The sequence below is a fragment of the Theropithecus gelada genome, chromosome 8, assembly GCF_003255815.1.
Source record: "Theropithecus gelada isolate Dixy chromosome 8, Tgel_1.0, whole genome shotgun sequence".
Classification (NCBI taxonomy): Eukaryota; Metazoa; Chordata; class Mammalia; order Primates; family Cercopithecidae; genus Theropithecus; species Theropithecus gelada.
The window spans coordinates 41,165,668-41,179,344 of record NC_037676.1 but is presented as its reverse complement, the minus strand read 5'-3'; the positions used below and the strand labels follow the sequence as shown (position 1 = coordinate 41,179,344).

The following is a 13,677-nucleotide window of genomic DNA, read 5'->3' as shown; positions in this document are numbered from 1 at the left end:
ATGCCTACTGGAGCAAATCCCCATGGGGGCACCTCCCACCGCAGGTGAGCCAGAGGCTAGTCCTGCCTTCTCAGTGGCTACCCCCCTGAGCTCCCGCCACCACACAAAGTGTTCCAATCTTAACCTCTCATGTCCTGAGAGGCCAGAGCTACAGCCACAGATTCCAGAAGACATCCCACTCCCAGCCCCAGCCTGGTGCCTTTAGAATTATAAACACTTCTTGTCATCACAGGGTCCTGAAAGTCCCTTTTAAGTCTTGGACACTAAGACTCTAAAGGAAGATGAATCTTAAGATCCCGTCCCACTTCCAAATTCCTGCGATTCGATGACATCAGGGCTGTGAATAATCAGCCTGGCCTGAAGCCAGGATGGGCTGTGCTGCTTCCACCGTGAACTTCCTCCCCCTGCTTTATAAAAACAGGCCCGCCCCAGCTCCCTCATGGCCCTGTCCACTGAGCATCCTCCCGCCACACAGAAACCCGCCCAGCCGGGGCCACCGACCCCACCCCCTGCCTGGAAACTTAAAGGAGGCTGGAGCTGTTCAGGGAGCTCAGAGCTGAGACCCTACAGGAGTCCAGGGCTGGAGAGAAAACCTCTGCGAGGAAAGGCAAGGAGCAAGCCGCGGTAGGTCGGGTTTCTGTGTTGGGGTCTGTCTCCTCTTCTGTCTCTTAAAAGTCTTTCCAGCAAGCTGAGCCAGTGAAGGAATGCTTTAACCAACGGACCAACTTTGTAATTCAGGCAACTAGAGGATCCGCTAGAATCCACTCCAGAGGGGAGATGTCTGTTTGCATTTGCATGTGATTGGGATAGGCTGGAGTGTTTTGGAGGTGAGAGGGAGTCAGGGGAAGGGAGACTAGGGAGTTTGCATTCATTGGAGGAGCCTCTGCTGGCAGAGTAAGGGGGAAGGTGAAAAGAACGATACTGAAATGCCCCAAATAGGCTGTGGGAGCACCTCAAGATGAGCAGGCAATAAAAGGAAAATCGGCTGCCTTGGGACACGTGGCTGTGACAGCTGCGAGGGCCCTCTGGGGTCCCCCAGTTTCCTCCCTCCCCCGATGAACTCCCAGGAAGGAACTGAGGCTGTGGATGGAGCAGAGGGGCCTTACTTCCAGAGCACTATTCGCTAGGTGCTGGGAGAGGGAAGCAGGTGGCTTTCGCGCCCCACATTACCCCGTGGGGTAGAGAAATGCCTCTGATCTCCTCCCTAGGTGCCACCTCCACAAGTCTCCACAGGTCAGTTTGGCCCTCTGGCTTTTTGCCCAGGGTGCATCAGTCAAGCGTGTAGTCCTCCTTAAAGGACATTTTAATTACAGGGGAAAAAACTAACATCAATGTCTTTTATTCCTAAAGCACTCTGCAGAAAGCATGTGGGGTTCTCTAGATTTTCACTGTTATTATCTTTATTTTCTTAACCTCACAGGGAGGGAGAGAGGAAGGGAGGGAGGGAAGAGGAAAACATGCCGAGGTCCCAGGTAACTAATGACAAACTCAAGCTCAAAGAAGTGTGGTAACAAGGATGCATTTGGCGGCCAATTGGGAATAATATGGTGGTCTCCTGTAGCTGCTTGATGACAAAAAAAATGTCGTGTGTGTGTGTATGTGTGTGCATTGCAATCCCAGGAAGCGGTCCTGCAAATACCATTGTCAGGTGGAGTTCCCTCAAAGGTGACTTCCTAGCAGTACTTGCTGTGGCAAGAACACTCATTCTGGGATCTAGAATCAATCCACCATGGTCAGCTTGAGCTGCTGGGTGCGTGCTTCCTGTGCAGGCAGAGTCGGACTCCAGCACTGGCAGGGACACCGTGAGTATTGAGATATGAATAGCTCCATCCTGCCCACCCATTTATTCCACCTAAAATGTTCTCAAAGACACCAGCCTCCAAGCTCTGGATCAAATGATAAAGCCCAAGATCAAAATCTCAGGAGCAAATGAAAGCTGCCCTGTCTCCAAAGTGCTCCTTCTCTGCCCAACTCCCCAAGACCAGCTCGGTTTATTTCACGATGGCTTGCATCGGATTCTCCCAGTGTCTGTGGCTCCCCCTGCTTCATCACAGACCTGGGACAGTCCAGGCAGCCAGGGAGTAGCTGGGAATAGCAGTTCCCCTTTGTTGGTTTTTGAGTTCACTGAGGCTTTGATTTCCCCCAGGGCCTGACATTGCCGAGCAGAGTCAGTGGCCAGTAGATTTCAAAGGATTTCAACAAACAGCCCAGGCATTCCTTTGTCAACCCAAAAGTAACTGAGACAGGTCTGTCAATTTAGAAAGTTTATTTTGCCAGTGTTAAGAACACACCTGTGACACAGCCTCCGGAGGTCCTGAGGACGTGTGTCCAAGGTGGCCAAGGTGCGGCTTGGTTTCATACATTTCAGGGAGACATGAGACATCAATCAATGCATGTAAAGTGTGCACCGGTTCGGTCTGGAAAGGCAGGACAACTGGAAGTAGGAGCTTCCAGGTCATAGGTAGAGAAGAGAAGATATCATTCTTCTGCGTCTTTGTCAGCCTTTCACTGAATACACAATTTACAGGTGAGGGGGGGGCAGAGGAAGAGTCACTTATGCCTTAGTTGGCTCAGTGAATCTACTTTTTTTTTTTTCCGAGACGGAGTTTCACTCTTGTTGCCCAGGCTAGAGTGCAATGGCGTAATCCTGGCTAGTGCAACCTCCACTTCCCAGGTTTAAGTGATTCTCCTGCCTCAGCCTCCTGAGTAGCTGGGATTACAGGCGCCTGCCACCACACCCGGCTAATTTTTGTGTTTTTAGTAGAGACAGGGTTTCACCATGTTGACCAGACTGGTCTTGAACTCCTGATCTCAGGTGATCCACCCACCTCAGCCTCCTGAAGTGCTGGGATTACAGGCATGAGCCACCATGCCTGGCCTGAATCTTCATTTTTACAAAAACAATAGGGCAGAGGAAGCAATCAGACATGTGTTTGTCTCAGGTGAGCAGAGGGATGACTTTGAGTTCTGTCCTTTGTCCTGCACCCATTTGCATTGCCAAGGTGAAGTTCAGCAGACCTGTTTTAGGGTACAGATCTTGAAGTCCACAAGGAGTTTCCTTGTGGGTAAATTGTGACGGAGGTATGTAGCTTTTTATCTTTGTAGCTGTCTTATGTAGGAATAAAATGGGAGGCAGGTTTGCCTCATGCAGTTCCCTGCTTGGCTTTTCCCTTTGGCTTAGTGATTTGGGGGTCTTGAGATTTATTTTCCTTTCATACCTTGGTAGTGTCACTTGAAGCCACCATTACCATCTAAGGCTTTTCTTTTTTTCTTTCTTTCTTTTTTTTTTGTTTTTCTTTTTCTTCTTTTTGGTAAGTGAGTAGCCAGGACTAAAGCACATTTGGGAAAACTTACTGTGTAGCTCAGGCGAGGCCTATTACTCTTCTGCCAACAGGTGTTTTTTTGGTCAAGGGTTTTTATTTTTATTTTTATTTTTTTTTTGAGACAGAGTCTAGCTCTGTCGCCCAGGCTGGAGTGCAGTGGCCGGATCTCAGCTCACTGCAAGCTCCGCCTCCCGGGTTTGCGCCATTCTCCGGGGTTTTATAGCAGCCTAAGAGGGCCTTTTGCTGGGTTCCTCCATTTGGAAAAAGTAGTGCTGGCTTCAGGATTTCCAAAGAGTATGTAAAGATTATTCTCAATCCTACGGCTGAGGGGGCAACATGGCTGATAAACAATGGTGGTGAATGTAGCTCCCCTTGGAATTCAAAATCCTTCTACTTCTCTGTGATACTGAGTATCTGGTGGTGAGGACAACTTTAGGTTTTTAGTTGAAATGCCAAGTTTTCCTTTTATTTTTATTTATTTATTTATTTATTTATTTTGAGATGGAGTCTTGCTCTGTCGCCCAGGTTGGAGTGCAGTGGCATGATCTCGGCTCACTGCAACCTCCACCTCCATGGTTCAAGCAATTTTCCTGCCTCAGCCTCCTGAGCAGCTGGGATTACAGGCATATGCCACCACGCCCGGCTAATTTTTGTATTTTTAGTAGAGATGAGTTTTCACCATGTTGATCAGGCTGGTCTCAAACTCCTGACCTTGTGATGCCCTCCTCCTCCAAAGTGCTGGGATTACAGGCATGAGCCACCATGCCCGGCCAATGTTTCTTTTCTTTTTTTTTTGAGACAGAGTCTCACTTGGTCACCCAGGCTGGGGTGCAGTGGCACGATCTTGGCTCACCGCAGCCTTTGCCTCCTGGGTTCAAGCGATTCTCCCGCCTCTGCCTCCTGAATAGCTAGGATTGCAGGTGCCCGCCATCACACCGGGCTAAGTTTTCACCATGTTGGCCAGGCTGGTCTTGAACACCTGACCCTAAGTGATCTGCCTGCCTTGGCTTCCCAAAGTATTGGGATTACAGGCGTGAGCCACCACGCCCAGACAGGTTTTCCTTTGATTATTTGGCATTACGCATCTGCAGTCTCAAAATACATTTTTTACTTTCTCTGAGTGACTTCCGCTTCTGCCTTGACGAGACTGTTGGGACGGACAATGAGGGACCAGTGCATTCTGCTCATTCCTTCTTGGGGCCATTTCTTTCGTATGTACGGGAGAAAATTTCTGTCCATAGTGTCAGGCTATAAACCTCATCCTAGTCAGCCAGCTCACAAAACCATATGGTGGGTCTCACATCAAACCAGGTAAAAGAGTGAGGATGATTTAGACTCAAAGAAAATTAGAGCTAGAAAGAAATTTAAAGCTCATCCACTCTGCTCCAACCCTAAGTCAAGCCACATGGTCTTTTGATAGTGGCTGTTTTCTACTTACATATAAAGACAGCACATTCTCTTAGCAATATGTGTTTGTATATGTGTGTGTGTGTATATATATATATTTAGAGACAAGGTCTGACTCCATCACCCAGGCTGGAGTGCAGCAGCGTGATCACAGGTCACTGAACCTTCAAACTCCTGGGCTCAAGTGATCCTCCATCTCAGCCTCCCAAGTAGCTAGGACTACAGGCGCATGCTGCCACATCCAGCTAATTACAAAATTTTTTTTGTAGAAGCAGGGTTTTGCTTTGTTGCCCAGGCTGGTCTCAAACTCCTGGCCTCAAGCGACCCTCTTGCCATGGCTTCACAAAGTGCTGGGATTGCAGGCAAGAGCCACTGTGCCCAGCCCCTCTTAGTGATATTTTGCATATTATATATTCAAAAAATATTTTCTATTTATGCCACTTGGGAAACTTCTGTAGAATGGGATAGAGGGACAGATAAACCCAATTCTTGATCCACTGAAAAATAACACCTGTGACAGAGTGAAGATGAAACAGGTGCTGGGCACACAGCAAGTGTTTTGGAAACATTTTTGAACTCAACTTTGCCTGAGTTGTGGTGCTGATCATGACTGCCAGGGAATGCTAGCCAGCTGTTCTTCCTATACAAGTTACATGACCGGGTGTCTGCAGCAGCTGCCCCACTGTGAATTGCACACACCAATGGCCAAGACCCAGCAACGACTTGGCCAACAGGCCCAGCCGACGCGCATGGGTGGCCACATGATGCTCCTGACACACGCACCAGTGGCTGGGGGAAGTTTTTTGAGGATTGATCAGAAGATCTGATTCCACCTGGAGCCTCTGAAGTGATCACTTCCGGGCTAGGCTGAACCCGGATACCAGGAGACCTATGTATTGAGAGCCTTTTGTGTTTATTATGTAGTCACAAATATTCCATTAACATATAGTTAGGCATTAGAGAATCCATGCTGGATTCCTCCAAAGGCCCCTAGATCCTTAGAACACTCAGAGATTCCAAAGCACACGTCCTCCTAGGACACCCTGGCAGGAGAGCCCGTGGGCGACTCTCACCTTTGCCTGCTGTCAGGGCCTGTGCTGATGGGTAGGGGCTCTGTGCTTGCTGTGGCCCAGGCCTAAGCTGTGGGGATGTGCTCTGTCGGGAGCAGACCCCTTCGCTGTCTGCCTAACTCCTTCATGTGTTCCCGGAACAGCTTCTGTGTTATGCATTCCAGAAAGCCTGCCTGACCACCCCCACCTCAGCAAGCCTGGGATGGACACCCTCCCCCACATTCCACTCCAAGCCTACCCCCATCCCCCGCCTGCTGCGTGGTATGGCACTGCTCTGCTGCACCCTGAGTGTCTAGTTATTCATCAGGCCCCTTCCTAACTATGAGCTCTTTCAGGATAAGAGCTGTGTCTTTGCATGGCCAGAGCCTGTGCCAGGGCACAGCTGGTGCCCCATACACGTTGATGGTGAATAGATAGCACGGGTAGATCATTGTCTGTGAGTGCTTAACAGAGAAGCAGCTCACATGGGTGCTTGAGACCTGCGGGGGAGAGGTGGGGGTCTGGTAGGTGCTCGGAGGAGGACACCCCTGTAGCTTCTCCAGTCCCATAGATGAGACTCTTGATGTGGGCAGTTTTATTTTAGCTGAGTCTCCAGAAGGCAGGGGACGGGGACTGGTAGGGGATGCTAAACCTGGTAACCCAGTATGGATGAGCTAACAGAGGCCAGGCGCGCAGCTCCTGCCTGTAATCCCAGCACTTTGGGAGCCCAAGGTGGGCGGGTTGCTTGAGCCAAGGAGTTTGAGACCAACCTGGGTCCCAAACCTAGCGAGACTGTCTCTACAAAAAAATGAAAAAAAAAAAAATTAGCCGGACATGGTGGCATGCACCTGTAGTCCCAGTTACTTGAGAAGCTGAGGTGGGAGGATCACTTGAGTCCGGGAAGTTGAGACTGCAGTGAGTTGTGATCACGCCACTGCACTCCAGTCTGGGTGACAGGGCAAGACCCTGTCTCAAAATAAATAAATAAATAAGAAAGAGAGACTACTGGTCAACTTGATTTCTGCTGGTTATTCTCTTTCTGTCATGTTCACCGAAAAGAGAAACTTGTTGTATTTTATCTTGTTGTAGCAAGAGCCAGTGTCTACCACCTGGGCTACTGAGAGAAAGGGACGGGTTTTTTTCTGGGAAGCTCCAATTTACTTATTTCTCTCATGTGATGCCTCTGACTTTCATGGTGTGGCCTGGTCAGATGGGCCTTATCAATAGAGATGGCCTGATGTCCCAGCTGTCTCATCTCAGCGGCTAGTTCTGCCTTCTGCTGGGAGTCCACAGTGGCCTCTGCATGCCTGGTGTGGGAAAGGCAAATAAAAAAGCAGATTAAAAACCAGATTAAAGACACCACCCTGTATTTAGGAAATAATGGTTCCTGCTGATACTGTTCTACGAACACAGATGAAGGCACAAAATTCTACGTCAACTGCAGAGAATTGGTTATAGACTAACACAGGTGGTCAGATGATCTAGGAAGCAGGATTCAGGATTAACAGGGATCCCTGAGGACCCCATGGAGCATGGCATCTCCTCTGCATCAGCAGCTTCAAGCTGTTCCAGGGAGAAGCTGGAAGCCTCAGTGCTTTTGCTGAAGAAGGATGTTCGTGACAGTAGGTGCAGGTCGTTCCTGCCGTGCACCCAGGTGTGGGGGAAGGACTTTGCTGCTGCTTCTCTAATTACCTTACAATTCAGCAAGACGGAAATGATTAGCCCATGACAAAAACCAGGAAACGGGCTCAGAGAGAGTGAGTTGCTCACACAGGACCTGTACTATAAATGCAGTTAGATTTCCAGGTTGAGAATCCAGTGACTACGCCCCTTCTTTGTGGCATTCTGCTGTTGTATACCACGTGGAACACATTAAGAACGTTATGGCCAGGTGTGGTGGCTCATGCCCGTAATCCCAGCACTTTGGGAGGCTGAGGCAGGCGGATCACCTGAGGGTGGGAGTTTGAGACCAGCCTGGCCAGCATGCCGAAACCTTGTCTCTACTAAAAATACAAAAATTAGCTGGGCGTGGTGGCATGCACTTGTAATCCAAGCTACTCGGGAGACTGAAGAAGGAGAATCGCTTGAACCCAGCAGGTAAAGTTTGCAGTGAGCTGAGATTGCTCCATTGCACTCCAGCCTGGGCGACAGAGTGAAACTCTATCTCAAAAAAAAAAAAAAAAAAAAGAACGTTACAATTCGGTGTCACATAGACAGTGAGGAATAGTGGAAAGAGTGTTAGGTTTGGGGTAAGAGAACTGTGTCCCCTGGGCTTGAGTCCTGATGCCAACTCTCACAGGATGTGTCACCATACAGCACGACCCTTATACTTTTTTTTTTTTTTTGAGACAGGGTCTCGCTCTGTCACCCAAACTAGAGTGCAGTGGTATGATCACAGCTCACTGCCGCCTCAAACACCCAGGTTAAGGCCATCCTCCCACCTCAGCCTCCCAAGTAGCTGGGACTACAGGCATGCACCACCATGCCCAACTAATTTTTTATATTTTTTGTTGAGATGGGGTTTTGCCATGTTGCCCAGGCAGGTCTCAAACTCCTGAACGCAAATGATCCACCCTCCTCAGCCTCCCGAAGTGTTGGGATTAGAGACGTGAGCCACTGCTCTCAGCCCCTTACACTTTTTTGAAGTTCAGTTCTTCCGTCTGTAAAAACGAGGTAATAACATTGCCTCAGATTACTTAATGGATGTGAAAGCGTTTTGTAAACTCTGTGCCTGGAAAGGTGGAAGCTACTCAAATACCTGTTGAGTGAGTGGCATTAATCCGTGTACATTTCTCAGGCAACAATAATGTTACTTTCATGTAAGGCCAGTAAAATGTGGGTAAAGTCATGTAACAATACAATGAAAGTTTCTGATCAGTATTTCCTAATTCAAGTGTGTTGAAATGTGGAGTTTGGCTGGAGAATTGTCAAATCATTGAGTATTTAATTACCATGTGGTGATGTTTGCTTTAGGGAGTGGAAGGAACATAAGGAACGAACCACCTCCATCACGGAAGATGACACTCATTTAGATTCACTTTAGATCTCAGGGCTTGTTTAGATGCAGACTTAGCGGTTAACATTTTATTGTACTGACTGATTTAGTTTTCACCAGGTGGACCTTGTGTTTGCTTCAGAATGATCTAAGTTTATTAGGACAGGGTTTCTTCTGTTTTGATTGTGGAAGGAGGCAGGATAGACTTCTGTTTTCCTAGACCGGAAACCAACATTCCCCACTCCTCCAAATAACCAGGATTACCAGGCAGAGGGTAGGGCATCGAGGAGATGACAGCTGTGCATGCCTGCTCTAGGTTTTTCTGAGTTTAATTCCATATAGCTTAGACACAGGCCATATGCCTACATTTGGAAGATGCTTTGGAGAAAATTCTGCTCTGATGGGTGGGGGACAGGGTGTGCCAGGAAAAGATTCTATTCTTTTGAAGACACGGGGTCTTGCTATGTTGCCTAGGCTGGTCTTGAACTCCTCACCTCAAGTGATCCTCCTGCCTCAGCCTCCTGAGTAGCTAGGACTACAGATGCAAACCACCACACGCAGCTCTGAGATGATTCTATTCTCTTCACCTTATTGGAATTGGTGAAATTAGATAAGAAACAGACTCTTCCTCTCTTCTCCCCTGGATATAAATGTTCTGTTAAGAGAGGGAAAATAACCATTTAGCCTATAGCAAATCACCTTTTCAAAAAGTTAAGAATTACTTATGTGATGGTAGTTTTTGAAAGTGGTTTTTATTTTGAGATCATGGCCTCTGTAATACACAGGGCCTGGAGAAGTCAGATGAGAGCTACCAGGCTCAAAGCTCCTGTCCCGAACAAAGGGATGCTTTCGTGGGAGCACGCCACCCTTTCCAAGGCTAGTTCCTCTCCCAACATCACACTTCGGCTCTCGTCCTGCTCTAGAAACGTGCCTTTGCTGGTCCAAGGAATCCTGGTCATTTCTTTTCTTAATTGTTGGCATCCATCTGGGCTATGGTGGCAGTGGAGAGTGTGTTGTTTTAAACCCGTGAGTCATTTTAGGGTATTGGTACTCTTGGAGACTGACTTTCTCTTGCTCAGGTTTTCAGAGAGAACTTTTGCAAAGCAACAATAACCTAAGAATCTCCTTGACCAAAGACAAATGTAGCAAACTTTGCACATGGTGCAACATTTGATAATGGTATCAATTTACATTTGTGTTTTCCTTGCAATTTCCCTCCTCCTCTAGCTTGCTCATGTTTCTGCCTTCTTCTTGCTGGCAAGAGTACAGACTATAATTCTCCAGTTCACTAACATCTGGAGTGACTGCACTGTTTGCAATTTGATTGATTGACTACATGTGTACAGTTCCTGTATTGCAAGTCACTTTTCTATATAATCTTTTTTGAGATGAAGTCCTGCTGTGTCGCCCAGGCTGGAGTGCAGTAGCATGATCTTGGCTCACTGCAACCTCCGCCTCCCGGGTTCAAGCGATTCTCCTCTCTCAGCCTCCTGAGTGGCTGGGATTACAGTCATCTGCCACCATGCCCGGCTAATTTTTTTGTATTTTTAGGAGAGATGGGGTTTCACCATGTTGGCCAGGTTTGTTTTGAACCCCTGACCTCAAGAGATCCACCTGCCTCGGCCTCCCAAAGTGCTGGGATTACAGGCATGAGCCACCGCATCTGGCCATATAATCTATTTTTTTTTAAATGTTTTGTATTAAAATAGATAGAGACAGAGTCTCACTGTGTTGCCCAGGCTGATCTCGAACTCTTGGGTTCAAGTGATCCTCCCACCCTGGCCTCTCGAAGTGCTGGGGTTACAGGCGTGAACCACCTCATGAGGCCTCACTTTCCTATATAATCGAAACAATAGATCTATAGTGCCATTTGTAAGAGTTTCCCAGTTTATACCCAGCATGTGACACTCCCTATATCACATGTCCTCACAGCAGAACAGAAACCACAGGATGTCAGCCCCAGAGGCAACCTTGGAGCATCCAGTCCACTTGGTTTTGCATTGCTGGCAGTAGCTTTTATGTCAAAATATAGATACTTTTTCGAAGGTCAGCACATTAATTTTTTTCAGTCATTTTTATCTTATGTGAATAAGCTGATTAGTTCCTTTGCTAGGAGCTGGTTTTTATGGAGGGAAGATGGGGCTGGTAGAGGCAGATAGAGGGAGAAGTAATACACAGGCGCTGAGACAGCACCCCACCGACTTTCCCCTGTCCCTCTTCCAGTTGGCCTCCTCCTTTCCAGGGGCTGTGCCCAATCCAGAATCAGTTATTCACTGGTGCCCATTGACCATCATTTCCCCATGTGGCCACCACAGAAATGAACACCACTTTTCTGGTTGGCATGATCATCAATTTCTCAGCCAAAACGGCACACATCCTTGGCTCTGGGAAACAGTACATCTCCCAGGAAAGGGAGCTTACAGCACAGTACCCCACTTCCTGGTTACCAGACTATTGTTCCTATTTTCCCCGAGAACAGTCATCATTCACAGGTTGTTCGGCGGGGCCCGGGAACAGAGTCACTCCGGTTGCTACAGCCAACAGACCAAACACGGCTTCCAGGCAGGAAGGTCAGAGCTGCTCTGCAGGACGCACATGCAGATTAGAAGCAGACAGGGCCGGCCAAGCACAGATATGCTGGCTGTGTCCTACACACAGGTGCCTGCACACACATGCTTCAGATCCAGGCTGCACTCTATCAGCCAACCCATGGACTCTGTTTTTTCTAATTTGCACAGATTCTTTGTCAACCTGCCATGCCCTGAGGCTGTTGAACTTCATCCAACAGAGAGGGAGCCTTTTGCAAATCTAAAAAAATCAACTTTGTGTGCTAGGGTGGCCTGACAGGGCTAGGCCTTGGGGTCTTGGGGACCAGCATTCCACCTCTCCTCTCATATAGTGATTCCGGATTCCAGCCCAGCAAAAGTCAGTCAACCTTGGGGCCTTCCTTTCTTTTATCCTTTCTTTTTTTTCCCTTTTCTGTCTTTCTGTGCGTCCCTTCCTACCCCCTTCCTTCCTTCTTCTCATTTGCCCGTTTTTTGTTTTTCTTTTTTTTTTCAGTTCTTTGATGATCCTGAGAAGCTACCAAATATAGCAAAAGGGAGATAACACATAACAAAATTAGAATTCTTTCTATTTATAAAAATGAGCCTCTGAAGGCTTCTACCATCCCTTCCGCCAATGTCATCTCTCACCCGGGCCTCGCCAGAGCACTCGTGGACCTCCCTTCGGTGAGGCCCAAAGTCCATCCCAGCCACGCCCTGTGGTCCCGAGTCTGAGTCCATGGTTCTGGCTTTCACTCTGCTCTGCATCCCGGCACTGCCCCCAGACCTCGACGCCCACCTCTTCAGCGAAGGCAAAACAAGGACACATTTTTCCTCCCTCTCTTCTCTCTTTCTTGTTTTCAGACTGCACTGTTTTTCTGCTGGCCGGATGACTCATTTCTTTGTCATCTCTTACCCCACTCGGCCTTTCCAGCTGCTCGAATCGCCTCTGCGTGATGCAGACAGAGCTATCGCCCCGCTGGGGTGAGATTCACTTGCACTGAATCAGCTCAAGGTGCAGGAAGGTCCAGGGAGGCCAAGGAAGAGAAGAAACAAGTCTCCAACTCTCTCAGGAGCAAAGACAAAAATATGTTCCTGCTCTCTTATCTCGTATTCAGATTGTTCAGTTGCAAAAGGGTTGAACATGATGCAGCCGGTGGTGTGTGTGGACCGGCCCTAGGTCGTGCTCCTCCTCCATCTGGTCCCCCCACCCCTAGTTATCCAGAAAGGGGGATGTTCCCAGGCAATGCCAACATGTCCATACTGCACTCTTGACATTGCAGTTTCCCGGCATCTGGGATTGCATTCCGTTTAGAAGGACTTTGAGTTCTTGAAATAAAACAGTATCTTGCTGGGCATCTGGAAAAAACACCCAAACTGATATCCCAGGCTGGGGTGCAGGACCCTATCGAGAGGGCTGGGTGGTATGGACAGCACAATGAAGAAGGTCAAGTTCCTTGTACTCACTCATTTGTTGTTTCAGTCAGAATTCCTGTGAAGTGGGAGCTCTCACCATCCTTGGGTCTTACTTAAGAGTAAGGAGTGGGGTAACCTAGAAATACATGAACATCAGGGAGAAATGGGGAGGGAGTTTCACATGAGCTATTTTTACAAGATTAGGTAATGGGATAAAATTAAAAAGGGGAATTTAAGAGGAATTTTGGGAAGTTCTGAGAAACAGGACGTTTGAGGAAAGCTGAGAAAGAGAAGATCTGGAGTAAGTCTCCGTGATGAGAAGATTCCACCCCACACTTCTGTTTTGGGTGGCCTTGGCTTCTGACCTGCACTCCTGTTTTGGGTGGCCTGGGCTCCTGACTCCCTTTCCTCTGAAACTGCCTGGAGCCAGGGAGTAGCACAGCTGCTTCCTCCCAGGGAGAAAGGGATCCCCGAAGAGCGCACTGCAGGGAGACCTCGGGCACTGTGGGCGCAAAGGCTGGAGATGGCACTTCTGTTCCCTTGTGATGGGATAGGTGCAGGGAGGCTGGGAGGGTGCCAGGCTCGTGAGCCTCCCTCTGGGCCATGTTTTCCCACTGGAATCACTGTACCCAGAGCCTCCTGCAGGCTTCCCTCTCCCTCTCCCTACACCCCTCTGCCTGACACAGCAGCCCAGGGAGAATTCGTCAGGCATGAAATGTAGCAAGGCGAGGAGGGTGATCAGCACCTCCCACGGGGGAGCTCTTTTGAAAGTAATGATCAAAGATCCAGAGCCAGACCCAGGCAAGAAGGCAAGGCCTGGAAGCCCCTATGCATGCCTCCATGCCCTTAGGACACTCGGGGAAGCGGGAGGGTGGGACCTAAAGTTGTTGTGACCAAAGGGAAATGAGTCAGGGAAAGAAATGCCATGCTTCAATTTTTGTGGA

The 13,677-nt window shown here is 48.5% G+C and overlaps 1 protein-coding gene across 4 annotated transcripts in view; it reads left to right on the top strand.

The window, feature by feature from the left end:
• Window positions 1-391: 391 nt before the first annotated feature.
• The window catches only part of PLAT (plasminogen activator, tissue type), a 32,414-nt gene continuing 19,128 nt past the window's right edge, over window positions 392-13,677 (top strand). For 3 of the 4 annotated variants that reach the window (XM_025393228.1, XM_025393229.1, XM_025393226.1), the window contains exon 1: window positions 392-624. The gene's annotated coding sequence lies outside the window, so the exon portion shown is untranslated. Of the gene's footprint in view, window positions 625-1,503; window positions 1,508-13,677 lie in introns of all 4 variants that reach the window. The other variant, XM_025393227.1, reaches the window with a different exon arrangement.